At 38.0% G+C, this 11,373-nt stretch overlaps 1 pseudogene; it reads left to right on the plus strand.

Moving 5' to 3' along the window:
- Nucleotides 1–9,632: 9,632 nt before the first annotated feature.
- LOC110578826 lies at nucleotides 9,633–11,122 on the plus strand (annotated as a pseudogene).
- Nucleotides 11,123–11,373: the final 251 nt, after the last annotated feature.

Consider the following 11,373-nt stretch of genomic DNA (forward strand, 5'->3'; position numbering starts at 1 on the left):
AACATTTTGTTGGACATCACCTATGTTCTAGAAACTGTGTTTAGCATCGGGGACACAGAGATGAATTCAAACCAGTTCCAACTCTGAGGGACTTATAGCCTTATGAAAAAACAACTACCCTAGCAGTAATTATACTATAATGTGATAACCACAGTGATAGAGATAGTTATATAAGAACCTGTGCCTTATAGCACTATTTTAAATCAGATAATTTCTGCTGCATATGAAAGCAAATTAGAAATAGAAACTGTCAGATTACTGTGTGCAAAACTGTTTCACAAGCTATACAATGTATAGAGCCATGCTATGTTAATCTCAGTAACAGAAAAGAAAAAGAACCCATAATATTACAACTCTAAAAAAGCATCAGATCATTAGATATAGGGTATGGAACTACTTCATTATCCTAGCCATAGTGTTAAAAATAGCATTTGACACAATGTACTTTGTTATTTTTTAATTCTTAATTACCAAGTTTTAATCAACTTTGCACCTCTGGTTCTTCTGAATCATGATAGATTTTTCTGTCTTCCTCTTCCTGACCAGCTATTTTAAAATTTGTATTTATAATTATTTGTTCAGAATATAGGTTTGTTTCTACCTGCCTGATTTTGAAGTGCTCAAATATTATTTTCATGAAGGCCTTGCATTGTTACTGATTGGCAGACAAGTAGAATCGTCAAACTGCTGAGTAACAGGCTAATCTCGATTCTACTTCCTTTTAGGGACAGCACATCAGTGTTATTCAGCCAGAGGGGGGACACCAAAGTACTGCTTAAACCTAGACTGATTAGTGCCTCTTCTACTCTCTGGGGGGAGTATGAGTTATATATACTTTCCTGGTTAAGGTAGGTAAGTTCCTGTACTTCTCCATTTTATATATGGAGAACTACTGGAGCAGGTGCGAAGGAGAGGAAAATATCAGATCTTGGCAGGTTCTTGGCAAGGATGGGAACCTATGTAGAATTGGGGGGGAGGGGGAGATTTTCTTGATCTACTCATATGTGTTCACATGTGCATAGTCAGTGTACTGATCTGCTTTTCTGGGCATAATCAAGTAGAGACTTGAAATCGGCAGTGCTCCCCAGAGGAGACGGATATGGAAAGAGAGTGGAGGAGGGAGACAGACAAGTGGGCAGGCAAGGGCCCTGGAGTGAAAGACAGCCACAGGAAATGATCAGCACTGGGTTCCATAAAGCATTTTAAAGAAGAAAGTTACCATTAACACCCACATTGTAGTTTTTAGCCATACTGTAGGGTAACTGCCTCAGATATCTACAAGCCTTCAATAAAACTACACTATATAAAGCAACGTTGTATTTGAGGTTGTTTAGAAACACATAAGTAAAAGGATCTATGATGCACATTAAGGTCATCTTGAGGCTCAAAAGAGACTAGCCATAGGAACGAAGCATAGGACCCAGGTTTCAATGGAAAAAGAACATGAGGGGGGAGCTAAGATGGCTGTGTAGTAGGAGGACCCTAGCCTTGCCTTGCCTCTTGAACACAGCTAGATAACTATGAAATCATTCTGAATACCCAAGAAATTGACATGGGGACTGATAGAACAAACTACACAACTAGAAGGAGAGAAAAGTCCATTTCGAGGAAGGTAGGAAAAGCAGAGACATGGTTTGGAGGAGGAACAGATTGCTAATATCATCCTCATTGGGGAAAAACTGAGAGCTTTTCCTCTGTAGTCAGGAACAAGAAAGGGATGTCCACTTTCACCACCATTATTTAACATAGTACTGGAAGTCCTAGCCTCAGCAATGGGACAACACAAAGAAATAAAAAGAATCCAAATCAGCAAGTAAGAAGTCAAACTTTCACTATTTGCAGATGACATGATACTCTATGTAGAAAACCCAAAAGACTCCACCAAAAAAATTGCTAAAACTGATAGACGAATCAGGATACAAAATCAATGTACAGAAATCTGTTGCATCTCTACACACCAATAATGAAGCAGCAGAAAGAGAAGTCAAGGAATCAATCCCATTTAAAATTGCACCAAAAACCACAGGATGCCTAGGAATAAACCTAACCAAAGAGGTGAAAGATCTATATTCTGAAAACCATAAAACACTGATGAAAGAAACTGAAGATGACACAAAGAAATGGAAAAATATCCATGCTCATGGATTGGAAAAACAAATATTGTTAAAATGTCTATACTACCAAAAACAATCTCCATATTTAATGTAATCCCTATCAAAATACCATCAGCATTTTTCACAGAGCCAGAACAAACAATCCTAAAATATGTGTAGAACCACAAAAGACCCCAAATAGCCAAAGCAATCCTGAAAAAGAAAAGCAAAGCTGGAGGCATCACAGTTCTGGACTTCAAGTTATATTACAAAGCTGTAGTGATCAAGATGGTGTGGTACTTGCACAAAAACAGACACATAGATCAATGGAACAGAATAGAAAACCCAGATATGGACCCACAACTATATGGTCAACTAATTTTCGACAAAGCAGGAAAGAATATCCAATGGAAAAAAGACAGTCTCTTCAACAAATGGTGTTGGGAAAACTGGATAGCTACATGAAAAAGAGTGAAACTGGACCACATTCTTACACCATACACAAAAAGAAATTCAAAATGGATGAAAGATCTAAATGTGAGACAGGAAACCATCAAAATACTGAAGAACACAAACAGAAATCTCTATGACATTGGCCATAGCAATTTCTTACTAGATATGTCTCCTGAGGCAAGGAAAACAAAAGCAAAAATAAACTATTGGGACCTCATCAAGATAAAAAGCTTTTGCACAGTAAAGGAAACAATCAACAAAACTAAAAGGCAACTTACAGAATGGGAAGAGATATTTGCAAATGATATCTCTTATAAAGGATTAATATCCAAAATATATCAAGAACTTATAAAACTCAACACCTAAAAAACAAAGAATTTAGTTAAAAAATGGGCAGAAGACATGAATGGACATTTTTCCAAAGAAAGCATTCAGATGGCCAACAGACACATGAAAAGATGCTCAATGTCACTCATCATCAGGGAAATACAAATCAAAACTACAGTGAGATACCACCTCACACCAGTCAGAATGGCTAAAATCAACAACACAAGAAACAACAGGTGTTGGTGAGGATTCAGAGAAAGGGAACCCTCGTACACTGTTGGTGGGAATGCAAACTAGTGTGGTCACTCTGGAAAATAGTATGGAGGCTCCTCAACAAGTTAAAAATGGAACTACCCAGCAATTGCACTACTAGGTATTTACCCAAAGGATACAAAAATACTGATTCGAAGGGATACATGCACCCTGGTGTTTATAACAGCATTATCAACAAGAGCCAAATTATAGAAAGAGTCCCAATGTCCATCGACTGATGAACAGATAAAGAAGATGTGGTATATATATACAATGGAATATTACTCAGCCATGAAAAGAATGAAATCTTGGGTTTGCAGCAATGTGGATGGATCAAATGGTGTTTCAGATCAAATGGTGGTTCTACCTATAAACCACACTTGTAGTAAGAGATACTTACTGTTGTATTGCTTGTTTAATAAATCAGACAGCTCAGCTGGTTTGAGTCTCTGCTAATGAAACCATTCAGGAGTTTACCTTTCATTCCAGGCATTTCCCCTTGTGCAGAGGAGAATTCTGTGCCAAAGTTGGGGCCACTCCAGAGTGACTGATACAGAGCAAAGCAAAGTCCTACTGTGTTCCAAGCCCTGGCAAATGCTGCTCCTTCTATCTGAACTCCGTCCCTGCCTCCCTACCACAGACAAAGTGTACCATCACCCACCTGGTAAGACTCAGCAGAGAAGTTACATCTCCATAAATCTTGGTATGCTCCTCACTCTGGAAAGAATGTCCTTTCCCTCACTCTCCCTGGATCCCAGTGCTCTATTTGGACTTCTTCAGTCACTGCTCATAGAACCCTGTGGAGAAAATCAGCCATGGTAAATGAATAATGCTGGGGTAACCAGTCAGGACTTTTAAAGGGAAAAAATCCTTTTAACATTCAATTAATTAACATTCTGTAATACTTGATTACATTGCACTATCATGCTAGTATCATATGCCAGGCTCCATGTATTATGCAGTGAATCATTCCAGGTCCAGGGACCCCATCTTAGATAAGATCCTTGAACCCCGGGTTCTTCCATAATAGGTGTTTATTTATAAATGTGTGTTACAAAAATAAATAAATAGGTGGATGGACAGATGATTGGATGAAAGGATAGATAAATCTCTTGCCCCAACACCTGCATTTTCCCTAGAAAAGGCAAGGCTTCTTGTTGTTGCTATATTTTGCTTTAAAAAAAAAATCAGTAGATGGAGACGAAAATATCTGTGAACTGAGGTAAAACTAAAAAGGAACTGCTTAGGACCAGCCTTGTCCACAATCATAAAATACATCTTATATAAACCTCTCATAAAGGAGAATAAGAAAGAGATTGTGGATGGATTAGTGACAACCTATCATCACAAGTAAGAAAGTTAAAACCAAAAGTCTAGAGGTTAAGTTAGATCAGTTTTGTGGTGGAAAGAGTACCTCCATTTAGAAGATGTATTTGTGTGGGAAATATATATATTCCTATATAAAATTTTTTATGTAAAATTTTATATATATATAATTATATATATTAGAATTAGAACTGAGAACAGGACATGCCCTATGATATATGGGGATCCAGTGCAAAACGAAAATGCAGAGCCCTATATTCAAACATTATTCAGAATTTTAAGACAGTGACAGTAGAGCATTAAACCAATCTCAGAGTCCTTCTAAGTGTAGGTCCCATGTGACTGTACATTTGGCATACCAGGAATTCAGCCCTACAATTATTCCTTTTTCTACAGTCTTTAGATATAATACATTTTTGTTTGCTTATAATTATATATGATTGTCTGTCATGCCATCTTCAGCTGGAGGCTATAGAATGTCAAAGATTATATTGCATGGATATATTCCACTTTGTGGCTATTTTACATATTATTTATATCCTCCAATACTGTCTTTATGTTCTAATCATCAAGATTGTTTACGTAGGGTCCTTGTGTGGTATGTAGTAAACTCTTGATAAATGTTTAAAACAGAAAAAATATCTATTCTCATTCATCTTAATAAAATAAAAGTTTCATCAGCATCCCTGGTTATTAGCAAATAGAGGTATTAGTGAACGATTAATTTACCATCCAATATACATTTATATATGTAAACTTCTGAATATATACAGTAGTGTTTGGGAGCTATATTCTAAAACCTTCCTTCAATTAAGACAAGGTTAAATATTGCATTTTTTAAAGGATTTTTATTTTTATTTGACAGAGAGAACACAAGCAGGGAGAGTGGCAGGCAGAGGGAGAAGCAGGCTCCCTTACTTAGGGAGCCCGATGCGGGGCTCGATCCCAGGACTCTGGGATCATGACCTGAGCTGAAGGCAGACGCTTAACCAACTGAGCAACCCAGGCGCCCCTAAATATTGCATTTTATAGGAAGTTCTAATGATGTCAATTATATCTCAGTTCCATCTTTCAAGGCACGTGTACAAAGGAATGGAAAATGACATTTTCTACTCTCTGGAAGGTGCTTTTGAAGTCAAGAGTGTTAACTGCAGATGCTTTGCTTTGGCCCCACTCAGAACACTGATTCCTCTGTCCAGTGGTAGCCAGTGAATGCTGGGAATCTTCTATGTGTCATTTGGGTATCAGGTTCTGTGTTTGGTATTTCTTTCATCAGTTCCATTGTTCTACCTAATGTGTGACTTCATCTGACTTAGCTGGGTCCTGTCAGATCAGCTCTAAAACATTAGCTTCATTTTTGTAGCACTTCTTACGTACCAGAAACTTGCTTTAATCTGCTGCTTTAATTCAGCTATTATCACAACCCATCTGACACTTATTGACTAGTTTTTCTCGATGCCTATGATATACCGGGTATGATTTGACACCTGTACCTCCATTATCTAAAAGCCAGAAATACTGGGACAGATAAAGTAGAATCTTATTATAAAGAACTTAGAGTATTTAAATGTTTTATAAAAACTCTGAAAAAAGGGTTTATCTAAATAAAACATATATTAATGTTACTGGAAATCTAGAAATCACATGTAAAACTCTTCTTCGTAAGGCATTGGAAGATGAGAGGGTGTGAGGTCTAAGATACAGTTTTTCCTCATTAGCTCTTAGGAAAATACGCAGTGGTATGCTTTTGTGGCCTCTGGGCCTAAATGGTTCCCTATTATTTACATTTCTCTTTTCATCTGATTAGCAGGTGAAACTGGTATAAAGCCCTTGAATAAATATTTCTTACATAAGTGGGACTGATTTACTAGACTTAGTAAAATCAGATCTCCTAAGGACTCTTAGAGCAAAATTTTCTTCAGAAGCATCATCACTGATGTTGATTATACCTCTTCACTAGAATCCATAGCACATAAGAACTGTGGTTTCATTTTATTTAAATTCTACCTATTTCTTTATAAGCTATTTGGAATAAACCAACACAGACTAAGAATAAAAAATGGCAGAATGTATCTACTTTTCTTCCCAACTGATTTCCAAAGGTTAATTCAAGTTAGCAAGGGACACATTGTGGGTTCCCAAAGAGGCATGGTGGAGGACACTAGATAAAGAGTAGACTGACTACGTGATTTCTTGGAGGAGTAGCAGTGCCTTCTATAAGAGAAAAGCATAACTGCTTCCTAGTGGTGGCAGGGGGGATGAAGGGTGGGTAAAGGGTTAGCAGACTATAGATGTGTGGTCAGAGAAAACTAGAAGAAATAGCAGATTTGGACTTTAGAAATATCTTTGAGTAGGTTCCACACATGTACTGTTTACAAGCCGAGCCACATTAAAATATGCTGAAAGTAAAGGAATCTCACTTAGAGACAAAAAAGATGGGGTAGAGATAAATGGAGAAGAATAAAAATGCTAGACCAGATCTTAACTGAGATTACATGATATTATCTCTAAATTTATAGATTTGTCAGTTAGGAATCTTTGGCTCTGAAAGACAGAAGGCTCAATTCAAACAGGCTCAACTACAGTGGAGGCTATTGGGCTCCTTAACTGGAAGTCCAAAGGCACCCCGGGCTTCAGGATGGATTAAATAAGCAACCTCTGCTCCACTTGTCTGCAGTGTTCTTACCTTCTCTGCCCTTCTAGGTGTCAGATTCATAGTTGGGCCGGGAGTAAGATGGTGGCAGCCGCTCTGGGTCTTCTATCTATATATGACAACTTCCCCACAAAGGGAGAAGGATCATTTCTTGAATTTCTTTGGAAATAGGACAAAAGAACAGTTCTAGAAGCCTCTTCTTTAATCTCATTGGCCTGTATTGGGTCACATATTCACTCATGAACCAATCATTGGAAAAACGGTTGGTATTCTTTCTCTTTAGACTAACAGGGCCTATTTCTTTTCTCTCTTTTTTTTTTTCATGAAATATATTTTATCTTTGTGAAAAACATTCCAGTACACATCAACTATTGCAAAGTTTACTCCACAATCTCTTTCATAACATTTTATTAATTACCTTAGTTTCTAGCAGTTGTTCTGGTAAAGAAAATATAAGATGGTATGTAGTCCATTTTCCTCAAAATTAACTAGCCTAATAGGGCTCATTTCTAAATCTGGGGTTTGGTTAAATTGAGGTCTCATTGGGCCTGCATGAGAACTCTATCAACTGTCTAACACTGGGCTGTTTTTCCCCTACTGGATATAGAGTTATATTTGAGAATATTTGAGTAGCATATTTTGTAGTGAAGCTCTTTTCTAGTGTAAGAAAAAAAACCAAGGATTTCCTTAGAAATAAAGATTTCCTTCTCTTATAATGCATGTTTTTTTTTATTATGGAAATGATATTACTCCCTTTAGAAAACTGTAAAGATGGAAAAGTATAAAGAAGAAAATAAGTTATGTACAATTTCTCACCATCATTAACATTCTGAAAGCTTTTGCTATTCTGTTTTCTGTGCATATTTGTTTAACACATATTCTATTTATTGTTAATGACATAAACCCATTTCAAACTGATTTAAACAAAAATGAGAATTTATGTAAATTACACCAGTGATACTCCAGGGAACCACAAGGACAGCAAAACCATATATGGGACTAGTACCAGAAACTGGGAAACAAGTGAGACCTTAGGAAGTACAGGCTCCATCCTTCTCTCTTTTTGTAGCAAGGCTTTCTTTGCTTTGCCATGCAGATACTCAAAGATGGCTACCTCCTAGGTCCCAACTGTGCACCTTATTCTTTTTCCCACTTACCAAGAACAAGCCCATGCTCAGTTTTCCCAAGCTTGGCGTTCACCCTGAGTTCAATCAGCTGTGGCAAAGGAACACTCACGTAGAATAACATGGCAGCTAAGGGCCCACGTGTGTAGGTAGTGGGTCGTTTCTCAGAGAAAGAGGACCATTGGCACCTGAACAGATGTTGCCAGAGAAGCGTGTTTATAGGCTCTGAGGATTAGGGCATGGACATCTTTGGGAGGTCATTGTTCTGCCTACTACAGATAGGAAATTGAGGAAACTTGGGTAGAATGATTTGTTTTTAATTAGTGAAATTGAAGTTTCAATAATTTCCTCAAAGTGAGAAAAAAGAGATAAGGCTGGAACTATTTTCGTTTTCAAGACGCGAAACCAAAGAACACACAACTGGCAGCATTTTTGGCCAGCATTAACTGCTGACTCGGATATACCAGGATTAGCTGATACCCTGGTATAAAGATTGCTTTGCTTACTTGTGATTGTTTAGTTCCTTATTTACACTTATTTGTTTAATGTCTGTTTCTCCCTTAGTTTGTAAACAACACGGGAGGGGGTGGGAGGCAGCTGTGTCTTTTTTCACAGCTGTATTTCCTGTACTAAATAAATATGAATTGACCAAGTTAAATAAAAACGCTACTGGACAGTCTGACATTTCCACACTTGCCAATTTCAATGGTTTTACTGGTAATGAAACCCAAAAACTTCTACGACCACCTACAGCTTAAAGGGACAGACTTCCAAGCCGTATGGTTCAAAGGCTTTCCTGAACTCACCAAGCTCAAATTCCCCAGTCATTCTCTTGGTCAGCATGTGCTGTTCTGGATTGGTCCTATGCTCTCCTAGGCACCTAGAGACATGCCAGGGTGGGGTTGATCTTGATGTCTGATGGCTCATTTTTCTCACCAGAGTCCAAATCCCTGATTTTAAGGTACTGGATTAAATAGAGTCTTTTCTTCTAAAAGTATCCAACAACTTGCCCCCAATACAGACAAGATATTTTTTAACAGCTTTACTCAGGTATAACTGATATACCAAAAAAAAAAAAAAAAAAAACCCCACAAAAACTACACATATTTAAAGTATACAATTTGATGAGTTTTGACATATGTATATACCCTTGATTGTGTAATAAACATATCCATCACCTCCAAAAGTTTCCTCCTGCCCTTTTGTTTTTTTTTTCTGGTTTTTTATTTGCTGTTTTGTGGTAAGGACACTTAACATGAGATCTACCCACTGAACATTTCTAAATGCACAGTATTATTAACTACAGGCTCAACGTTGTACAACAGATTTAATAGTAGCTTCTCAAAGAGTAATGCTCTCCTTCTTCCCGAACTTATAAATTGACCCATTAACTGTGAGGTGCCCATGGCTATGTTTCTGGAGCAGCCAGTTGTCCCCAGGTCCTCTTATCTTTCCTCTTTGGGTGAAGTCATCCTTGTGGGCCGGAGGTAACTCTGACTCTAGAGTGGCTCTTGGGAGCAGTGTTTCATCAACGGTAGCCATTACCTCATATTAAATTCTAGCCACAATGCCACGTGCAATCTGGCCATGACCCTCACAATTCAAATTGTCATGGACTTGGATTATGTAATTCTGAGCTACAAATTTCCTTCAGAGATGAAATTGACTCTCCTGAGTCATTGAGATCAGGGAGATTTCTAAGGGTTGCTTTTCTATTTGGAATGATAGATTGGTGTTGTTCTGCCCAGTTCTTTTTGTGCTTATCAGGAAAAAATAGACCATGAACTGAGGCTGGGAGTAGTCTGTGATGATCAAAAATAATAAAGGTAATTTAATCCTTGGTGATTTAACCCTTGACCATATAAGAAATTTTAAGAATTTAAGTAGTTCAGGGGCTCCTGGGTGGCTCAGTCGTTAAGCATCTGCCTTTGGCTCAGATCATGATCCCAGGGTCTTGGGATCGAGCCCCACATTGGGCTTCCTGCTAGGCGGAAAGCCTGCTTCTCCCTCTCTCGCTCCCCCTGCTTGTGTTCCCTCTCTCGCTGTGTCCCTCTCTGTCAAATAAATAAATATCATCTTTAAAAAAAAAAAGAATTCAAGTAGTTCAAAATATTAAATACACAAAATTCATTTAATTTTGCTCATTAGAAGGCAACTCCATTCAGAATCCCGTAACAAGAGAGTCTGTAAGTCCTAAAAGGAACAAATTCAGTTTAATTAGTTTAAAATCTCATCTCACTCCCTACAACAGCAAATTATAAGTAAATTGAAGAGCTAAACATAAAATTAAATAATAAACATAAATATAAAAAATAGAAGCAAACATTCATCAAAACTTTAGGAGAAGAAACGTCAAGCAACAGAAGAAATTACAAAAGATTGAAAGATATATTTACATAAAAGATTGAACACATCTAAGAAAAAAATGTAATAGCTCTTTTCCCCCCATTGCCGAGTAGTGAAGAGCTCTTGTCTATGTTCGCCGCCATACGGTCCAAGGGTCCTCTGTAGTCCGTGCAGGTCTTCGGTAGCAAGGAGACGACCACAGCCACTGCCTCATCAAGGTGAATGGGCAGCTCTAGCCCCGCATGCTGCAACACAAGCTGTTGGAACCAGCTCTGCTTGGGCGCAAGGAGCAATTTGCCGAGGGGGACATCTGAGTCCGAGTAAAGGGTGGTGGTCACGTGGCCCAGACTGACGCAATCCACCCGTCCATCTCCAAAGCCCTGGTGACTTATTATCAGAAATACATGGATGAGGCTTCCAAGAAGGACATCAAAGACATTCCCATCCAGTACAAACTGCTCCTGCGGGTAGCTGATCTCTGGCGTTGCCAATCCAAAGAGTTTGGAGGTCCCGGCACTGGTGCTCGCTACCAGAAAGCCTACCAATAAGCCCATCATGAAGATCAGGGTTCACCTTTATAATAAACAATTGTCACGGGACTTAAAAAAATATATATATATATAATAGAAATTAAAAGTCAAATAGCACATGGGAGCAAATCATTTGTTATACCAGAAAGGATTATTAATTTTTATATAAGACATATTTTGGTATAAGCAACGAGAGCTGATAGGAAAGTAGGCAAAGAACAAGGATTCTCTTGATTAATAAAAGAAAAAACACAACTGGTTGATAAAAA

The sequence above is a fragment of the Neomonachus schauinslandi genome, chromosome 4, assembly GCF_002201575.2.
Source record: "Neomonachus schauinslandi chromosome 4, ASM220157v2, whole genome shotgun sequence".
Lineage (NCBI taxonomy): Eukaryota > Metazoa > Chordata > Mammalia > Carnivora > Phocidae > Neomonachus > Neomonachus schauinslandi.